Source organism: Diabrotica virgifera, chromosome 5 (genome assembly GCF_917563875.1).
Source record: "Diabrotica virgifera virgifera chromosome 5, PGI_DIABVI_V3a".
Classification (NCBI taxonomy): domain Eukaryota; kingdom Metazoa; phylum Arthropoda; class Insecta; order Coleoptera; family Chrysomelidae; genus Diabrotica; species Diabrotica virgifera.
In genome coordinates this window covers 92,542,668-92,560,577 of record NC_065447.1, presented here as the reverse complement: position 1 = coordinate 92,560,577, position 17,910 = coordinate 92,542,668, and the positions used below count along the sequence as shown (strand labels likewise).

The window sequence follows — 17,910 nt, the reverse complement described above, 5'->3', positions numbered from 1 at the left end:
CCCTACTAAATTAAGATAAATAAACGTTTCCAGCTACCACCAGAGGCGTACGACAGGGGATAGTGGTTGGTGATCCCTCCCAAATTCTACGCCACTGACAAAATCGCTATTTTAGTGTAATTTTTTGATTTTTCAATACTTTTTATGTAAATAATATTCTCTTCATTCGTAACGATAAAATGATTAGTTTTCGAGATATTTGAAATTAAAAATGAAACGACACAATACATTAATTAAAATAACCGTATCGTTTCGTTTTTAACTTCAAAGATCTCGAAAACTAATGACTTTATCGTTACGAATGAAAAGTATATTATTGTCATAGAGAGTATTGTAGAACCCAAAAATTTAACTAAAATAGCAATTCCGCCAGTAGCGTAGAATTTGGAAAAGGTCAACCATGCACTTTCCCCCGTCGTACGCCTCTGGTAATATCCAGAAACGTTTGTTTAATATAATTTAGTAGTTTGTACAGTACCTATACTTCCTGCCAAGTATAAAAAGGAGACGTTGAATAGTTTTTTAAATGCTGAGCAAAAATAGTTTTTAAATTTTTAGATAAAACACCCTGTAACTCAGTAAGGAACCACATTTTATTTAAGAGTTTTAGGTTAAATCTTCGTATTTTTTACTAAGGTTTCTCCAGTTACTATATGGACAATTATTAATGAAACATCCTGTATATTCTGAGACGAGGAGATCTCGAGATGGATATTGTAATGTTGTTCCGAAGCTATTTTATTTTATTTTATTTTATGGATATTTTATCGGGTGAAACGTAAAACAAAGTTATTTTTTCCAAAATGATCTAACACAGAAGTTCTAAAAATGCAACGAAATATATTTAATGATTATTGTATAAATAAACTGTTTAAACGTCCTGTAAACAATACAACACTTTTCGTTCGTTAAGTTCCAGCTCCCATTGGTTGAAAAGCATTACCACAATCATTACTCTATCTGCCGCTACTGTGAAAATTTCAATTGAACTCAATTTCCACCAGTCCCTTAAAGTTTTCAGCCATGATAGTCCCATTCTTCCTATACTCTCTCGTTTTCTTTTCTTTCCCTGTATTATCAATCCTAGCATTTTATATGAGTGTCCCCTCATCACGTGACCCATTTCTACTGTGCTTAATATTTCATAATTTAGTCTTTGCTTATTTGTTGCAATACTTCCGTTTTCGTTTTATTCTCTGTCCACGCTATTTATAAGTATCCTTCTGTAACGCCACATTTCAAATGACAGTAGGTAGCTTATTTATTAGTGATTAGTGGAATCAATAAAGCACTGAACCTCAAAAAAACGACAAGACGGATCTTAATTCTTTTTGCATTCGATTTGTGAATGCGCCAGGAAATTTTGTGCCCCTAGCCATGAGATAATATTGAATAACGCATACAAAAAATGCATTCTTAAAGTGCATCTCAAACGTACAATAAAAAAAAATTCAGATCTCGTCAATTATCAGCGGAAATGAGTTCAATTTTGTTACTCGGAAGATTTTGGGGTCGCTGAAAAGGAATATGACGTCGTAAGTGATCTCCGGAGTACCTGTGCCCAGAAAGTCCTTTTACCCTATGACGGCCGATATGCAATTAAGAGATGATCAGTGGGTCTCAAACAGTGGGGCGTTAATATTTAATTCCGATCGCTTGAAAAGTAAAAATATTTAATTTCCTGTATTTTATATTCAGTAAGAATATTGGATTTTACTCTATCAAATGCAAATAAAATGAATATAATATATGTGTATACAGGGCGTGTTAAAAGAAGTGGGACGGAATATTTCGAATACTCGAAATTATATACTCGAATAATATGGTTTTGTAAAGGCATACCTTTGATTATTGGCTAAACCTACTTTATACGATACGTCACAAGAAATAAAAAAAATTAACATGTAAATTCACTGTTTAAATAAAATACAGTGCGCTGGAATAAGTGTTACCCCCCCTCCTTAATAACCCATTTATTTTTAGCACATAAGCAAAATACTCGGATAGGTCGATTTTTAAAATAATCAAAGTATATTATAACGTCTATGTTTCGAACTTTACGAGATTCCTCTTCAGGTGACAGGCAAAACTTTGATTTTTTTTAATGGGAAATTACATCATGTGATAGCTCATTTTAGAGTGTTTGAAATACTGATTACAAAAATGTATGATACTTTAATCCTTTTTAAGATCGTAGGCGCAAAATTTTGATCCAATTGTTTTTAAACGCATTGATTTTTTTCGAATCCTGAGAAAACTGATTAGTATTTTTGAAAAATTTAAACGGAAAATAAAAGATTACATTATTACCGAGGGCTGAAAGTCCCTCAGAATAAACAAAAATTTCTTTTGAATGATCATTTGAAATAAAAATTCAGACTAAATTTTCTTTTTGTTTTCACTCCTGTGACTTATTAAAATAATCATTATAGAAGTTCTCGGGGACTTTTATCCCTCGATAATATTGTAATTTCATTCTGCTTTTAAATTTTTCAAAAATACTTATTAGTTTTCTCAGGATTCGAAAAAAATTAATACATTTCACAATTTTCGACCGAAATTTTGCGCCTACGGTCTCAAAAAGGATTAAAGTATTATACATTTTTGTAATAAGTCTTTCAAAAGCTTTTAAATGAGGTGCCACATGATGTACTTTCACATTTAAAAAAATTAAAGTTATCACTCTCACCTGAAGAGGGACCGCGTATAATTCGAAACATTGATGCCAGAATATAATATGATTTTTTTTTAATTCGACCTGTCCGAGCGTTTTGCTTATGTGCTAAAAATTAATAAGTTATTAAGGGGGGTAACACTTATTCCAGCGCACTGTATATTCCCTACTATTGCAATAAAATATTAAAACCAATAAAAGAAAACTTGTTGAGTAGTGCTGATTGACACACCAGACCAGTAAAATGTTATTCATACAGATAATGTAAAATATATCGCTGCTTATCTGGTCCGCTAGTAAAAAAGTTATCAGCATTTAATTGCGAAGCGGTCTTCTTAGGTGGAAAATACTTATTATCTACTGTTTACCTCGTCTTGTGGAGCTTTCGGCAAATTCATAAAAAAATTAGTCAAAAATCATTACTCGGGGGGTTTTAAGGTCACTGACGACGAATATGACATCGGAAGTGATCTACGGAGTACCTGGTACCCAGGGTACCTACTGCTTACCTCGTCGTCTGGAGTTTTCAGCAAATTCAAAAATAGTAACAAAACATATACAAAAATTAATATTGCACTGCAACATGCCAGACGCATGGACAACAACATAATGATACCAATGTTCAAGAAAGGAGACAAAGAAGACCCCAACAATTATAAAGGCATAAATCTACTGAACACTGCACTTAAGCTAACCACAAAAGTCCTAACCAACAATATCAATAAACTAACAACTTTATCAAATGAACAACAAGGATTCAGATCCGGAAAATCCTGCGTAGACGTCATATTTGTATTGAGACAAATCACAGAAAAGGCCATCGAGTAAAATAAACCAACATATCGATGTTTTATAGACTTGAAAGTGGCTTTCGATCGCAACCAGGTCGGAGAAGTCTTACACTTACTGTATAGAAGAAAGATACCAACCAATATTATACAAACCATCGAAAACATCTATGTACTTCCATAATCGAATACAGGCAAAGATAAATGGTAAAATAACACAGTTTATACCAGTACAAAGCGGAGTCAGACAAGGTGACTCGTTAAGCCCACTGCTCTTTAGTATAATAATGGACGAAATAATAGAAGCAGCGTAAAGGTTATGGTTACAGAATGGGTAGTGTGACCAACTACCCCGAAAAATCCGGGACATGGCCCGAATTACGAAGTCTTGTCCCGGCGTCCCGGGCAAGGCTTCCGGGCCATCCGAATTTTCAAAGTTTTGGTAAAATTCTATTGTGAAATTTTGAATACGTAATTCATGTCAAATTGAATTTTTGGGACGAAAAAAAGTCGACGATTTCTAGAGTGTAATACTAATATGACATCCAAAATGCTTGCATTTTATATCGTGGTATTCCAGTTCTACAAAAACTCAAACCCTGGACTTTTTCCCGTTTCTGTATTTTAATTATCGTCTTCTGAAAGACGATTCAAAAACATGAATAACAAATAATGGTAATTATATTTTGATATTAACCTAAGGTTCTATTTACATGGAAATCCAACATCAGTTAAATTTTCTAATTTTTCCCTTTTTGAGAACGATTTCCAGATTGGAAGTCGAAACATCAAAAACTAACAAAAACGTAATTATCATTACAACCAATCCCAGCAAGAAAATGTTTGTCAACATAAAAATGTTAAATAATCAATAAAATGATATTAAAGTTCTATATTTAAAAAAATGGCCCGATTTTCATTGAAAAGTCCCGGATTTTAGGGGTTTTTTCAGCCTTGTCCCGAATTGGACTGACTTGGAGTTGGTCACACTAAGAATGGGGAACAAAGAAATCCAAATATTATGTTATGCAGACGACGCCGCATTAATCGCCGAGACAGAAGACGATCTCCAAAGATTAACACACATCTTCAATACAACAGCGAACAAATACAATATGATAATATCAGCAGAAAAAACCAAATATATGACAACATGATGTAAATACCCACTTCAATATAAAATCGAAATTTATGGAAAAATAATAAAGCAGGAAGCAAGATTTAGATTATCTGGGAATAGATATAACCAGTTAGGAAGATGTTGAAGAGGAATTGCGACAACAAAGCTTAAAAGCAAGTAAAGCGGCGGGATCTGTTAATGACACAATCTAGAAGAACAAACACCTAAGACAAGACACAAAAGCAAGAATCTATAAAGCAGCAATTATACCTATATTGACATAAACGGCGGAGACAAGACCTGATACATCTAAAACGAGACAACTACTAGAAACAGTAGAGATGAAAATACTTCGACGAATATCAGGGAAAAGACTGTTGGATAGGGAGAGAAGCTAAAACATAAGAAGATCATGCAATGTAGAAGACATTAATGGATGGGTGACAAAACGGAAACAGGAGTGGAACGAACACATTGGTAAAATGGCAGAGAATAGGATAGTACGAATAGCACGAGATAATCACCAAATGGACGGAGAGGTATTGGCAGACCAAGAAAAGGATGGTGCGATAATTTAAACAATTTAGGAATCTAATATTGAAAAAGAAACCGGCTTTAAAGCCTACAAAGAAGAAGGAAGAAGAAGAAGAAGAAGAAGAAGAAGAAGAAGAGGAAGTGTTAAAAAAGTCTAATGTAATGTCTAAGGTTCCATCGTTTATGCATTTTAAGCTTTGTACTGGGGTTTGGTATAGACCTACTGCTTTGCTATTTTTCTGTTTTTTAATGCTATTTTAATGTCTTTAAAACTACACCATCTTCTACTTCTACTTCCATAATATGTTCTGTTCTTTTGTCTTTGAATAACTCTTTGATGCATGCTGTCTATCTCTTTATTTCTCGTGACTATTCAAGTTTTCCATTTGTATCTTTCAAAATTCCCGGTTTTCTTTTACTATTGTTATAAGTTAATTCTTTAATTTTTTTGTGCGTGTTATAATTATCCTTATCTATACTGACGTTCTTCTATTTCTGCACATTACTTTTTTAACCAATCTTTTTTCGCCCTTCTAAATTTTGTATATAATTTATGTAGGTATCTAGAGCTTTATACAGTGTGTCCACGGATGGGGTGCCCAAGAGGAAAAACTTTTTTATTTTCAATTTTAGCAAAAAATGTCATTCTTGATAAAAAGTATTGCTTGTTCTAAAACCCCAAAAAACGAAATAAAATTCAAAAAACCTGCTTAATTTTGTAGTCAATTTTACGTAAATCTCTATAAATTTTTGCACTAAGTTCGAAATCATAACAATAATCTAGTGTTGCTAATCTACAATGTAGCTTAGTAACTGTCAACTTCGATAAATAATTTGCGAATTGTCATTTTTTTTTCGACAGTGTTAAGCAATATATTGATCAAGAATGACAGTTCACAAGATAAATTCTTTGTTGATCGCTTAAAATTGTCGAAAAAAATGACAATTCGCAAATTATTTATCGGAGTTGACAATTGCTTACCTACATTGTAGCTTGGCAACACTAGATTATTGTTATGATTTCAAACTTAGTGCAAAAATGTATAGGGATTTACATAAAATTGGCTACAAAATTAAACAGGTTTTGAAAATCTTTAATTTTATTTCGTTTTATAGCGTTTTAGAACAAGCAAAACTTTTTATCAAGAATGACATTTTTCGCTAAAATTGAAAATAAAAGTTTTTCCTCTTGGGCACCCCATCCGTGGACACACTGTATAGATCTGATTATTTTGTTTTATGTTGACATCTTTATTTGACACATTTCCTTGTGAAAGAAATTAAATTCCTCCAGCAATACTCGGGATAATGTTAACGCTTTTTCGTCTCCACACTTGTGCGTTCCGTTTCTAATTAAGTTTGAAGGCGTCTCAATAGATTCATAAAATAGATTCAATAGATTCAACAGAAGTCAATAGAATCCATAAACCCATTTTCCTGTACTCGGTCGACCTCACAAAAGCGTTTAACGTAGTCCTACTGAAAGACATAATCCATGTCATGGCTTAAGGGAGAAAAATGTTAATTAAAAAAATACGTTAATAAAAAATACCTTAAATAAAAATACAAATTATCATGAAAGGTAAAAGTCGCAATAGAACAAGTATAAAAACGAATCATGGAAACAAATCTTCGAAATTGCCATAATACCTGACATAATGTACTGAACTGAACGTTGTTTAATAAAAATATAAAGAGAAACAACCAATGCAAGTGGCGGAAATAGGAACGCTTAGATGAATGAATATAATGACAACATATAAAAATAAGAATGAGTCAATTGGGAGGTCTCGAGTGGCACCAATTAATGCCACAATAAGAGAGCATAAGTTAAGAAAAACCTCCAAATTCAATATCGGATGGTAAAATGTTACATCAACTTTATTCTTCTATGTGGTGCCAAAGCCCGGATTGTTAATGTTGAATTAATGAGAAAGCTGAAAGCTTTTTAGATGTGGCTTTTTAGCCACATCTGAAATACATTCTAATACATTAGACAAATGTCTAATACATTAGACAAATATCCTGACTGAAAAACATTCGCGACTGGATCGGGTTAAATACACAGACGCTATTAAGACAAGCAAAAGATAGAGACGAATTTGCAATAGTTATAGCCAACGACCTCTATGAAGATATACTAACCAGACGTATACAAGACTTAGAAAACGAAATAGAAGACATCGAACTAGCAAATAATCTCATAACGAAGGCACTAAGTTTAACTTAACCACTAACGGACTTTTCAGGGCAGCAGTCAACAAAGTCAGAATAGCCATGTTAGTGTCCAACATCCGTAACGGATAGGCACCATAAGAAGAAGAAGAAGGCACTAAAAGGGACCGAAAGGGAGTGCTGCCCGACGGTCGTGACCCATAAAGAAAAATTAAGCCAAAATACCAACGAGTTAATAAGTAAAAGAAGACAACTGACGGAAAAATACGACTCCAACTACACAACACTGAAGAACTTAAATAAAGATATCCACCGATAAATCTGAAAAGACATACATAAGAGAAAACAATACAAGAGAAATAACTCAAATAATTCAAGAAAACAAAAGTTTAAAAGTTTTGCGGCGAAATACGAATAACGTTGGCAATAAAAATATATACAGAATAAGAAACAAAGACAACAACATTGCTACGGATAGAGCCGAAATCCTTAAGGTTTTCGAATCGTTTTATCGCGAAATGTATGAAAGCACCAACGCAAGGCAAGATCAGCCCCTGCCCAAAATCACAAACCAGGGATCAGAATTAATGCCAGAAATAACACCATACGAAGTTAAAAAGACACTTTCAGAAATGAAAAATAATAAATCCCCTGGCGATAACGAAGTAGTGATGCAGGCAATCAAACAAGGTGGAAATAAAATTATCCAGGTTTTGGCCAAACGTTTAACCAATGCATGTACCAAGGGAAAACCCCTTCTCAATTGAACAATGCTGTCATTTTTTATTGCACAAGAAAGGTGACATAACAGATCTAAAAAACTACCGTCTTATTAGTCTGCTATCACACATATATAAAATTTCACAAAAATTATCAGTAGTAATTGCACAAGAGCTCTAAATTATTGAATTTTTCCCGAGTTTTTTTTTGGCAGTTTTAATTTCACGAGCCGAAGGCGAGTGAAATTATGTCAAAGTGTCACGAGGGCAAAAATTCTATATTAATTTTAGAGTTCGAGTGCAATTTGTTGCGATTATTTCATGAATAAAACTGTTCAAAACCAAACTTTTATTGTAATTTATATATGTAAGTACCAATTAGTGAAATTAAACACACAGTTGTTATAAATATGTATTTGACGGTTGAAAGTCATCACTTTTATAATTTTTAAATCATTTGTCATTAACGTCACTGAATGTATTTTTTCGTAGCAACGAAGGGCATCTGACGTAATATGCTTAACGACGGGAGATTATCAAAAATTATCACCTTAATTTGCATGTCTGTAGCTTTCTATTGGTCAGAATCTCCTGTGAATGAAATAATCAAAAAAATACTGGAGGCTAAGTTAGACTTCTATTAGCCTAGAGATCAAGCTGGGTTTAGATCCGGATATAGCACTAACGACCACTTACTGGTAATAAAAACTTGACAGAGAAGTCGGCGGAATACAACAAACCATTGGCACTGATATTCGTGGACTACGAGAAAGCGTTCGATACCATAAACCAGCAGAAAATGTTAAGAGCATTGACAGAATGCGGAATAAACCATCGCTACAATAACATGATAAAATATATCTACCACAACGCAATGGCTAGCGTAAGACCCTCTGATAAACAAACTAATAAATTCTGCATGCAGCGAGGAGTACGGCAAGGAGACACCATCTCACGAAAGCTGTTCACAATCATTTTAGAACACACTTTTAAGAAGGCAGATCTGAAAGAATATGTTACAAATATAAATGGAGAGAAGCTCAGTCATTTGAGATTCGCAGATGACATCGTCCTTATAGCCGATCGTATGGATGATGCAATAGAAATGTTGAGCAAGTTATATCACGCTTCCTTAGAGGTCGGACTAAAGATTAACATCAACAAGACGTAAGTAATGACTAATCTGGTGCTAAATCGTAATATTGTTGTTGATGGAATGGATATTGAGCAGACTGCATCTTATAAGTACTTGGCAGCTGGGCAGCCTTTGGTAAACTGAGCTATATATTTAAATCGGACTTACCCATATGCCTGAAATGGAAAATCTTTGACCAGTGTGTATTGCCTGTACTCACTTATGGAGCGGAAACATTAACACTCACAAAAAGAGGTAGTGAACAAGATTCAGATTCAGATAACTCAGAGGGCTATGGAGCGCCACATGTTGGGTGTCTCCTTGAGGGACATGGCGGTAACGTGGAATGATTTTGGTATTAACTCATGAAGAAATGTAATTTGGGAAGCCAATCTCACATAACGATATGGACCAATATAATGAAGATATTTGATTCACCCTTATTACACCCTGCAGATTACCTGTAGATTGTTAATTCTTCAAGTACTTTAAGATATACACATCCCGAGACGGGGAGATCTCGGGATTGAGACCTCCCCTTTCTCAAATTGCCCCACATAAAAATGAATAAAAATTTATATACAATGGAAACCTTTTAATATGCATTTAGTAATAAAACACTGCAATAATAATATTATCAATTGAAATAATTTTGAGAGAATTTTACTGTCACTGTATATTCAGTTATCTATTGGCAACAATTTCTTTGTGTGTGGAGCATTAAATTAGTAAAGAAATTAAATTCCTCTAGCAGTGCTCGGGATAATGTTAACCCATTTTCGTCTCCACACTTGTGCATTCCGTTTCTTATTAAGTTTGAAGGCGTCATAACTTGATGCAATTAAGTACGGTCCCGGATTCCGGCAAGCAATTTTATAATCACCAGTCACCTCGTTACTACAGACATCAGAATTCAACTACATTGTTTACTGTTGTCAGATCGGAGCTGCTATTATTAATGAAATTTTTTGAGTACAAACCTTTACACAGTAAAAGAAATACATTGAATATAAAATTGTTCATGTATTGTTAATTTAAAGGAATTTAATGATATTTATAATTGTATAGATCGTATGGTGGACCGTTATTAAATCTAGAACAATTTTTAGCTTAAGCTGGATTTATAGTTTGACGGACTGTAGACGTAGACGCAAGGTAGACGCACTGGAAGAAGATCAACACACATTATTTTGTGTATGATCGAAGCGAAGATCGGTGGGATATGCGCATTTTATCAATAAGATTCGATATTTTTAAGAGATTCCAGAAGCCGCTACAGATAAAATGTTATAACAACCCATTAATCATTCAGAATTAGTCGACGGGTATTAGTACAGTTAAAACAATTAAGACGATAAGTGGACAGTAATGATTTAATGAGTGAAATTTAAAGTTTTTTCTACTTTAACGACAAAAAAAGCAGGCTCATTAACAGAACCCAATTAAAAATGATTTTGCCATTCATATTTGAAACATTATTTTGTTGAAAAATCTCATTTTTGTTGGCAAAAAAATATATTAATTTGTCTGGACTAAATTACAGTTCTGTTTATCTTAAAACGGATATGTTACTATCAACATTCACACAGTGTTGCCAAACTGAATTTTGTTATTTTGGGTGTAAATTTTCCCAGCGATCTCCGAGGGTACAATACTCTTGTTAATAAATGAACGTAAACGCATGACGGAACGTAAGAGATACGGACTGGAACGGAAGAGTTGGCCAAGTTTCATCTTTTACAGTGCGTTTCTTGCTTCTGGCCAAATAAAAGGAAGAATTCCACCTTCGCGCCTTCCCTTTTGTAAAGCTGTTTATTAACATATTCGAATTTTGTTAATTATTTGTTACAATGGATGCTATAGTTATTAAAGTACCAAGCCTATTATAAGGATAATAACGCTTGAGGTCAATGGTGTATACACAGAAATCCTTTGGCCCGAGGGATATACGTTGACCGAAAGCGTTATAATGTATAATACCCGTGGTGCCTTCAAAGTTTAATGTCCGACTAAGTTATTATTTATATGCAAAAAATTTGAATAAATTTTGAATTAATTATATAGTTTTCAAATAAGTACATTTACCAGCAATAGTAGTAACGTAATTGTGGTAACCATAGTTTTACTTAGGTTGTTATTTGTCGACTTGGCAGTATTTAAGTAGTTATTTAGATTTAATTCCCTAGGGCGTTATTGTTTAAAATAACGCCGCAGGGCATTATATCATACTTAACTGACTTCGAAATCATGTCGTTATTTGCCAAATAATATACCAGTCGGCCATTCAGTTAATAATAATTTAATATAAAGATATCATAGTGCAATTTCAATATTTCAGTTAAATATGAGTTGTTAATTAGCCTCATTCCGGGTCATCCGTACGTGTACTACGATAAATCCAATAAACATTTTAAAGACCAAGCTATGAAACAAAATAGTTGGAAATCCCACAGCACCAAGGAGCATTCCATCGTGTATTTCATAATCCATTGGAACACGCAAAATGGATAAATATTATAATAAATGATAGTATAAATAAACATACATAGTTTGCTTATTGTTCGTAAAATTAACAAGTTATGTTGAATTAAACTCGGTACAACGCAACTCATCAACGAATCTACCTTACCGGTAAAGAGTCTACGAGAAGCGCACGGTAAATTAATGAAGGTGGAATTACAAAAAAAAAAAAAAAAAAATTATGTATGTATGTCTTTGTACTCACTTTATGATATTTAAATAATTACGGGATCTGGATTTCAATACATATTTTTGAAGTTATACTTCTTTACCGGCGATAGAGGATGAATTTTTATATGGTAAAACCTAGCGACCGGGCGCATGCGCATTATAACTTTGTTCTGATTGGATGTTCAAATGACATGTCAAAAATTATTCAATATGGCGGCTGTGGCACAGCTGTAGTTAGATTATTTATGGTTGTTGCGTTTTAAAATTTGTGTGAAAAGAAACAACAAACAAAATTTAGTTAATAGTTATACTGCCTTTTTAAATAGTTTTCATATACCTATATTTTTGGACTTTTGGACTATTTTGGACAAGGAAAACTCATTCTAATTTGGTAAGTGGTTTTTATTATAATCATATTGTAATTATACATTTGGATTAGGTTGAAATACATACATTTATTTTCTCAAGAATGCGGATTTTAGAGAGAAATCCCAAATTAGGTTCGATTTTTATTTTTAAATTATGATTTTTTGGCGTAGATTTATTTATCTAGTAGGTATGTAAGGCTTTGATTTATATACTTAATTTGATTACCAACAAAAGTTCTACCAATCTTCATCTAATATATTGTTTTCTTACTGTTTTGTTATATTTTTATATTTTCTTCCACAAAATTTAAACTACATAATTTAATTTTCAAAACAACTGTCAAATAGTAAAACGTTCAGTTACCGTATTTTTCCACTTGATAAATAATGTGGGATTGGACGAGTTAGTCTACGCTTCAATTACGAATCAAAGCGCCACGAAAATCACGGGTTCAATTCCCGATGCAAGTTTTATTTTTTTATTTTTTATGCATGTTACGATTGTAAGTATATTTGTTATATAATTTTTTTTTTTCAGAAAATGCGTATTTAAAATTTTTGCCAACAATTATTATCGTTCAGAAATCATTTTTTCTTTGTGGCATTTTTCAATATGTTTGTGTGCGTTTTATTCTTTTATTTTTTAAATTTTTGGTATTGTCTTAAAAATCACATAATATGTAGTAGAAGTATAACTTCTTACGTGCGTACAAAGTACACACACATTCTTTTTTTTATTCCTTCCATTTTGTCTTCACTGCAGCATCCATTTGGCCTGCATATTGTAGAAGCCTTTGAGATGTCACCAGGGAAATGGACTAATAAGTTTTTCAATTAAAAATCTTTTAAAAATATTTTATTTTACAAATATAAATATTTTTATTAGGTTGAAAAACTTAGTCTTTCATTTAGCAGATGCCGCTACGCACCTACTACCTTCACGTCGGTTGCAGTGGGAGATTAATATGTCGAAAAATTTTTACAAGGATTAGAGAAAGCAGCCTGTGCATTCTCTGAAGAGCCTCTAACAAGAGGTGAAATCGTCGATAAGAGTTCTGGCTGCACTCTCTAATCTAAGTAAAAATTAAGACAATTTTGGCTTCGCATTGCAACTGAATAAAAATGGTATACATATTTATTTTTATATTAGTATTACTCCTATAGAGTAACTCGGTCCATTTTCCGTTGGAACTTTACCAAGCTGCAGACGGGGGTTGTGAATTGCATAGTGTAGAATTACTTCCCTTTTGTCTTCACTGCAGCACGCATTTGGCTTGCATATTGTAGAAACCTTGGAGGTGTCACCAGGGAAATGGACTAACAAGATTTTCAATTAAAAATCTTTTAAAAATATTTTATTTTACAAATATAAATATTTTTATTAGGTTGAAAAACTTAGTCTTTCATTTAGCAGATGCCGCTACGCACCTACTACTTTCACGTCAGTTGCAGTGGGAGACTAAAATGTCGAAAAATTTTTAAAAGGATTAGAGAAAGCAGCCTATGCATTCTCTGAAGAGCCTCTAACAAGAGGTGAAATCGTCGATAAGAGTGCTGGCTGCCCTCTCTAATCTAAGTAAAACTTAAGACGGTTTTGGCTTCGCATTGCAACTGAATAAAAATGGTATACATTTTTATTTTTATATTAGTATTACTCCTATAGAGTAAATCGGTCCATTTTCCGTTGGAACTTTACCAAGCTGCAGACGGGGGTTGTGAATTGCATAGTGTAGAATTCCTTCCCTTTTGTCTTAACTGCAGCATCCATTTAACTTGCATATTGTAGAAGCCTTGGAGGTTTCACCAGGGAAATGGACTAATAAGTTTTTCAATTAAAAATCTTTTAAAAATATTTTATTTTACAAATATGAATATTTTTATTAGGTTGAAAAACTTAGTCTTTCATTTAGCAGATGCCGCTACGCACCTGCTACCTTCACGTCAGTTGCAGTGGGAGACTAATATGTCGAAAAATTTTTACAAGGATTAGAGAAAGCAGCCTATGCATTCTCTGAAGAGCCTCTAACAACAGGTGAAATCGTCGATAAGAGTGCTGGCTGCACTCTCTTCTAATCTAAGTAAAAATTAAGACGGTTTTGGCTTCCCATTGCAACTGAATAAAAATGGTATACATTTTTATTTTTATATTAGTATTACTCCTATAGAGTAACTCGGTCCATTTTCCGTTGGAACTTTACCAAGCTGCAGACGGGGGTTGTGAATTGCATAGTGTAGAATTACTTCCCTTTTGTCTTCACTGCAGCACGCATTTGGCTTGCATATTGTAGAAACCTTGGAGGTGTCACCAGGGAAATGGACTAACAAGATTTTCAATTAAAAATCTTTTAAAAATATTTTATTTTACAAATATAAATATTTTTATTAGGTTGAAAAACTTAGTCTTCATATTTTTTTTAATTCATATTTTTTTTTTATAAATTTCGTATCAAAGTTCCGCGTGAAGTTAGACCTCTTGATAACAGTTGAGGAATTGGGTTCGACCCAATTGAACTCTAGCTTAGCTAGACTTACACAAAGCCACTGTTTATACACATGCGCGAAAAAAATTCCACTCCGTCGATTTATAAATTGACATAATATTTAAAGTCCTTTTATTAACGTTTCCAGTGCGTCTACGCCTACAGTCCGTCAAACTATAAATCCAGCTTTAATGTCGTAAGGTGGAATATTTCTTCTGAGATAAAAATAATTAATTGAAACTAAATACCTAATGAAAATGCGAACTAAAATGTTTTAACATTTAAAATGTTTAGTATAAGTTAACTATACATTCAATACCATGAAGTTATCCGGCCTAGTTTTCACTTCATTATGACGAAATTTTTATGAATTTTATTGGACATTTAAACTTGTATTTTTTAACTATTTAATGGGAAATAAGCCACAATATTATTAAAAAAATGATTTTTATTAACGTTTCGACGCCCAAATCAATAAAAATCATTTTTTTAATAATATTGTGGCTTATTTCCCATTAAATAGTTAAAATTGTAAAAATGCCACAAGAAAATAGCTTCAGAACAACATTAAACTTGTATGTATGATATGGGAATGCTTCTCAGATAGAGATGGTGCTTCGGAAATAAAATAATCGAGGCGGACCAAATTTAGCAATGAAAATCAACAGCAACATTATCAAACACTGATCTGAATGATCTGAATAGTTTTGAAGCTAAGAATAAGTTGGGTGGATAAAATTACAAATGAAGAAGTAATACGCAGAATAAATAACGAGCCAGAAGTTCTACTGAATATAAAAAAGAGAAAACTTGAATACTTAGGCCACCTGATGAGGGGACAAAAGTACACATTCCTACAAAATATAATGCAAGGAAAAATCCAAGGACGAAGAAATCCAGGCCGTAGAAGAATGTCCTGGATGAGAAATTTGAGAGAGTGGTTTGACTGTACCACTAACGAATTGTTCAAAACAGCAGTAAATGAAATTAGAATCGCCCTAATGATATCCAATCTCCGATTGGGGAGGCACTCAAAGAAGAAGAAGTTTTGAAGCGCGCAAGAAACGCATATAATGTTAAGTACCTCCGTAACTGCACTGGCGGTTTTACAGCGGTGCAAAAAGAAATGGGAAACTTTAGAACTATGCCGTTAGAACAATCAGTCATGACAAAGACAAACAGAATGGCCTTCAGTTAGCGAGACTCCTTTGCAGACCATGAAGCGCTAAGAACCCCCATGAGAAAAAATTAATCAAAACGGAAAAATTTGTAAATAATTTCATCCGAAATTCAGTTCGCTCTTTTATTGCAGCTCAAAGCCTGCACAGTTAGTATCAACTATTATCTTTCAATGTTTTAAAGAAAGAGATATTGAAACACGATAGACCAAATAAGCAAACTATAGTTGTAGGTGACGAAGCAAAAGACATAATGACAAAATACATCAAAGAACAGGGCAAAGATCCATTTAGCGAAATTGGGTCGGAGGTAGGTGAGCAAGTGTAGCAGATACTGAGCACCTCAAGAGAAAAACGATATAGTGAAACACTAAGTAAAACACACCAACTGCTGCTGAATAATAAATCAAATCACCGACATAAAGCACCGAAAATTAAAATAAATCAAGAAAGCGAGACAATAAGTCTTGACATATTTAACAACTGTTAATATCAAACAGGCTTTAGGTCCGGCAATCCCAGGCCAAATAGTAAACCTAACAGAGTACATATACAGAATGTTCCAACGAAAATTTGACCCCCACCCCACTAACTCCAAGAGTTTTTTCAGAATTAAACAAAAAAAACATGCCAATTTATATTGAGGGAGGGACGAATTTTGCCTAAAAATTCGTCCCCCTTTCGCTGTCCCGCAATAACCCCCCAGTTTTTTTTTAAATAGCAAGTGTAGTCGAGTGGCACATCATTTGAAAGGTATTTGTTTTCTCTACAGGACCCTCTATTTTTTCTTTAATTTGCGGAATAACCTCAAAGATAATTTTGGACTTAACTAATTTATAATAAATTTGTTAAATCCAATATTATCTTCAAACTTATTAAGTAAATTAAAAAAAGAAGAATGTGTGTGTACTTTGTACGCACGTAAGAAGTTATGCTTCTATTATAATATAATTTCAACGAAATAAATATACCTACTTAACAGTTACAATACAAAAAATTAACAATAATTACCAAAAATTAACCAAAACAATGCCAAATATTAAAAAAAAAAGAAAAAAGTATGAATTGTCCGGGATTTGAACCCACAATCTCGCGATTTTTGATCTCTGGTCCAATGCTCTACCAACAAGACCATCAAGCCGCATGCTACTTACCTTTCAGATATAAATAATTATACATCACGGTGACAAGTGAAATATAAAAGTAGATGTTTTATTATTTTACGCCCAAGGAAGACAAATCCAAAGACATAAAATTATAATAAAAAACCTTTTAAACCACCTTTTTCAAATTGCGCAAGTTGTATTATTAATATTAATGTTAATAAATGAAATATAAATATTTTGACGTTTCACAATTTGACAATTCACTTTTAACTGCAGTGCCTTAAAAATTTTAAAGCACTAGTGCCTTAAAGTAGCATTTTTAACGCTCCTACGGAGTCCTAAAAATTGCATTTTTAACACGTTTGTAGAAACATATATTTAAAAACACTAATATATTCTTTCCGCACCTTTTCTGGACTGATACATACATAAATTAAAACATTTTGAAGTATAACTTCAAAAACAGAATATGAAAACTATTTAAAAAGGCAGTATAACTATTAACTAACCTTTGTTTGTTGTTTCTCTTCCCACAAATTTTAAAACGCAACAACCATACATCACCAAACCGTCAACCGTCCAAACCACAGCTGCGCTACAGCTGCCATATTGGATAATTTTTGATATGTCATTTGAACATCCAATCAGAACAAAGTTATCATGCGCGTGCGCCCGGATCGTAGGTTTTAACATATAAAAATTCACCTTCATATCGCGAGTATAACTTCAAAAGAATACAGCGTCGTTTAGAGAAAAGAACTACCTTTCAAATAATGTTCCACTCGACCACACTTGCTATTTAAAAAAAGTGGGGGTCGATGCGGGGCAGTAGGAGATTACATTTGAGGGCATGAATTTTGCATGAAAATTCGTCCCCCTTCCACGTCCAATTGACGTGTTTTTTTTTTAATTTTGAAGTAGCCTCGGTTGACTTCATGGCGA

The 17,910-nt window shown here is 33.2% G+C and overlaps 1 protein-coding gene across 1 annotated transcript in view; it reads right to left on the bottom strand.

Moving 5' to 3' along the window:
* Nucleotides 1-17,910, bottom strand: part of LOC114339971 (uncharacterized) — a 1,137,809-nt gene that overhangs the window by 9,998 nt on the left and 1,109,901 nt on the right. The gene's annotated exons all lie outside the window — the stretch shown is intronic.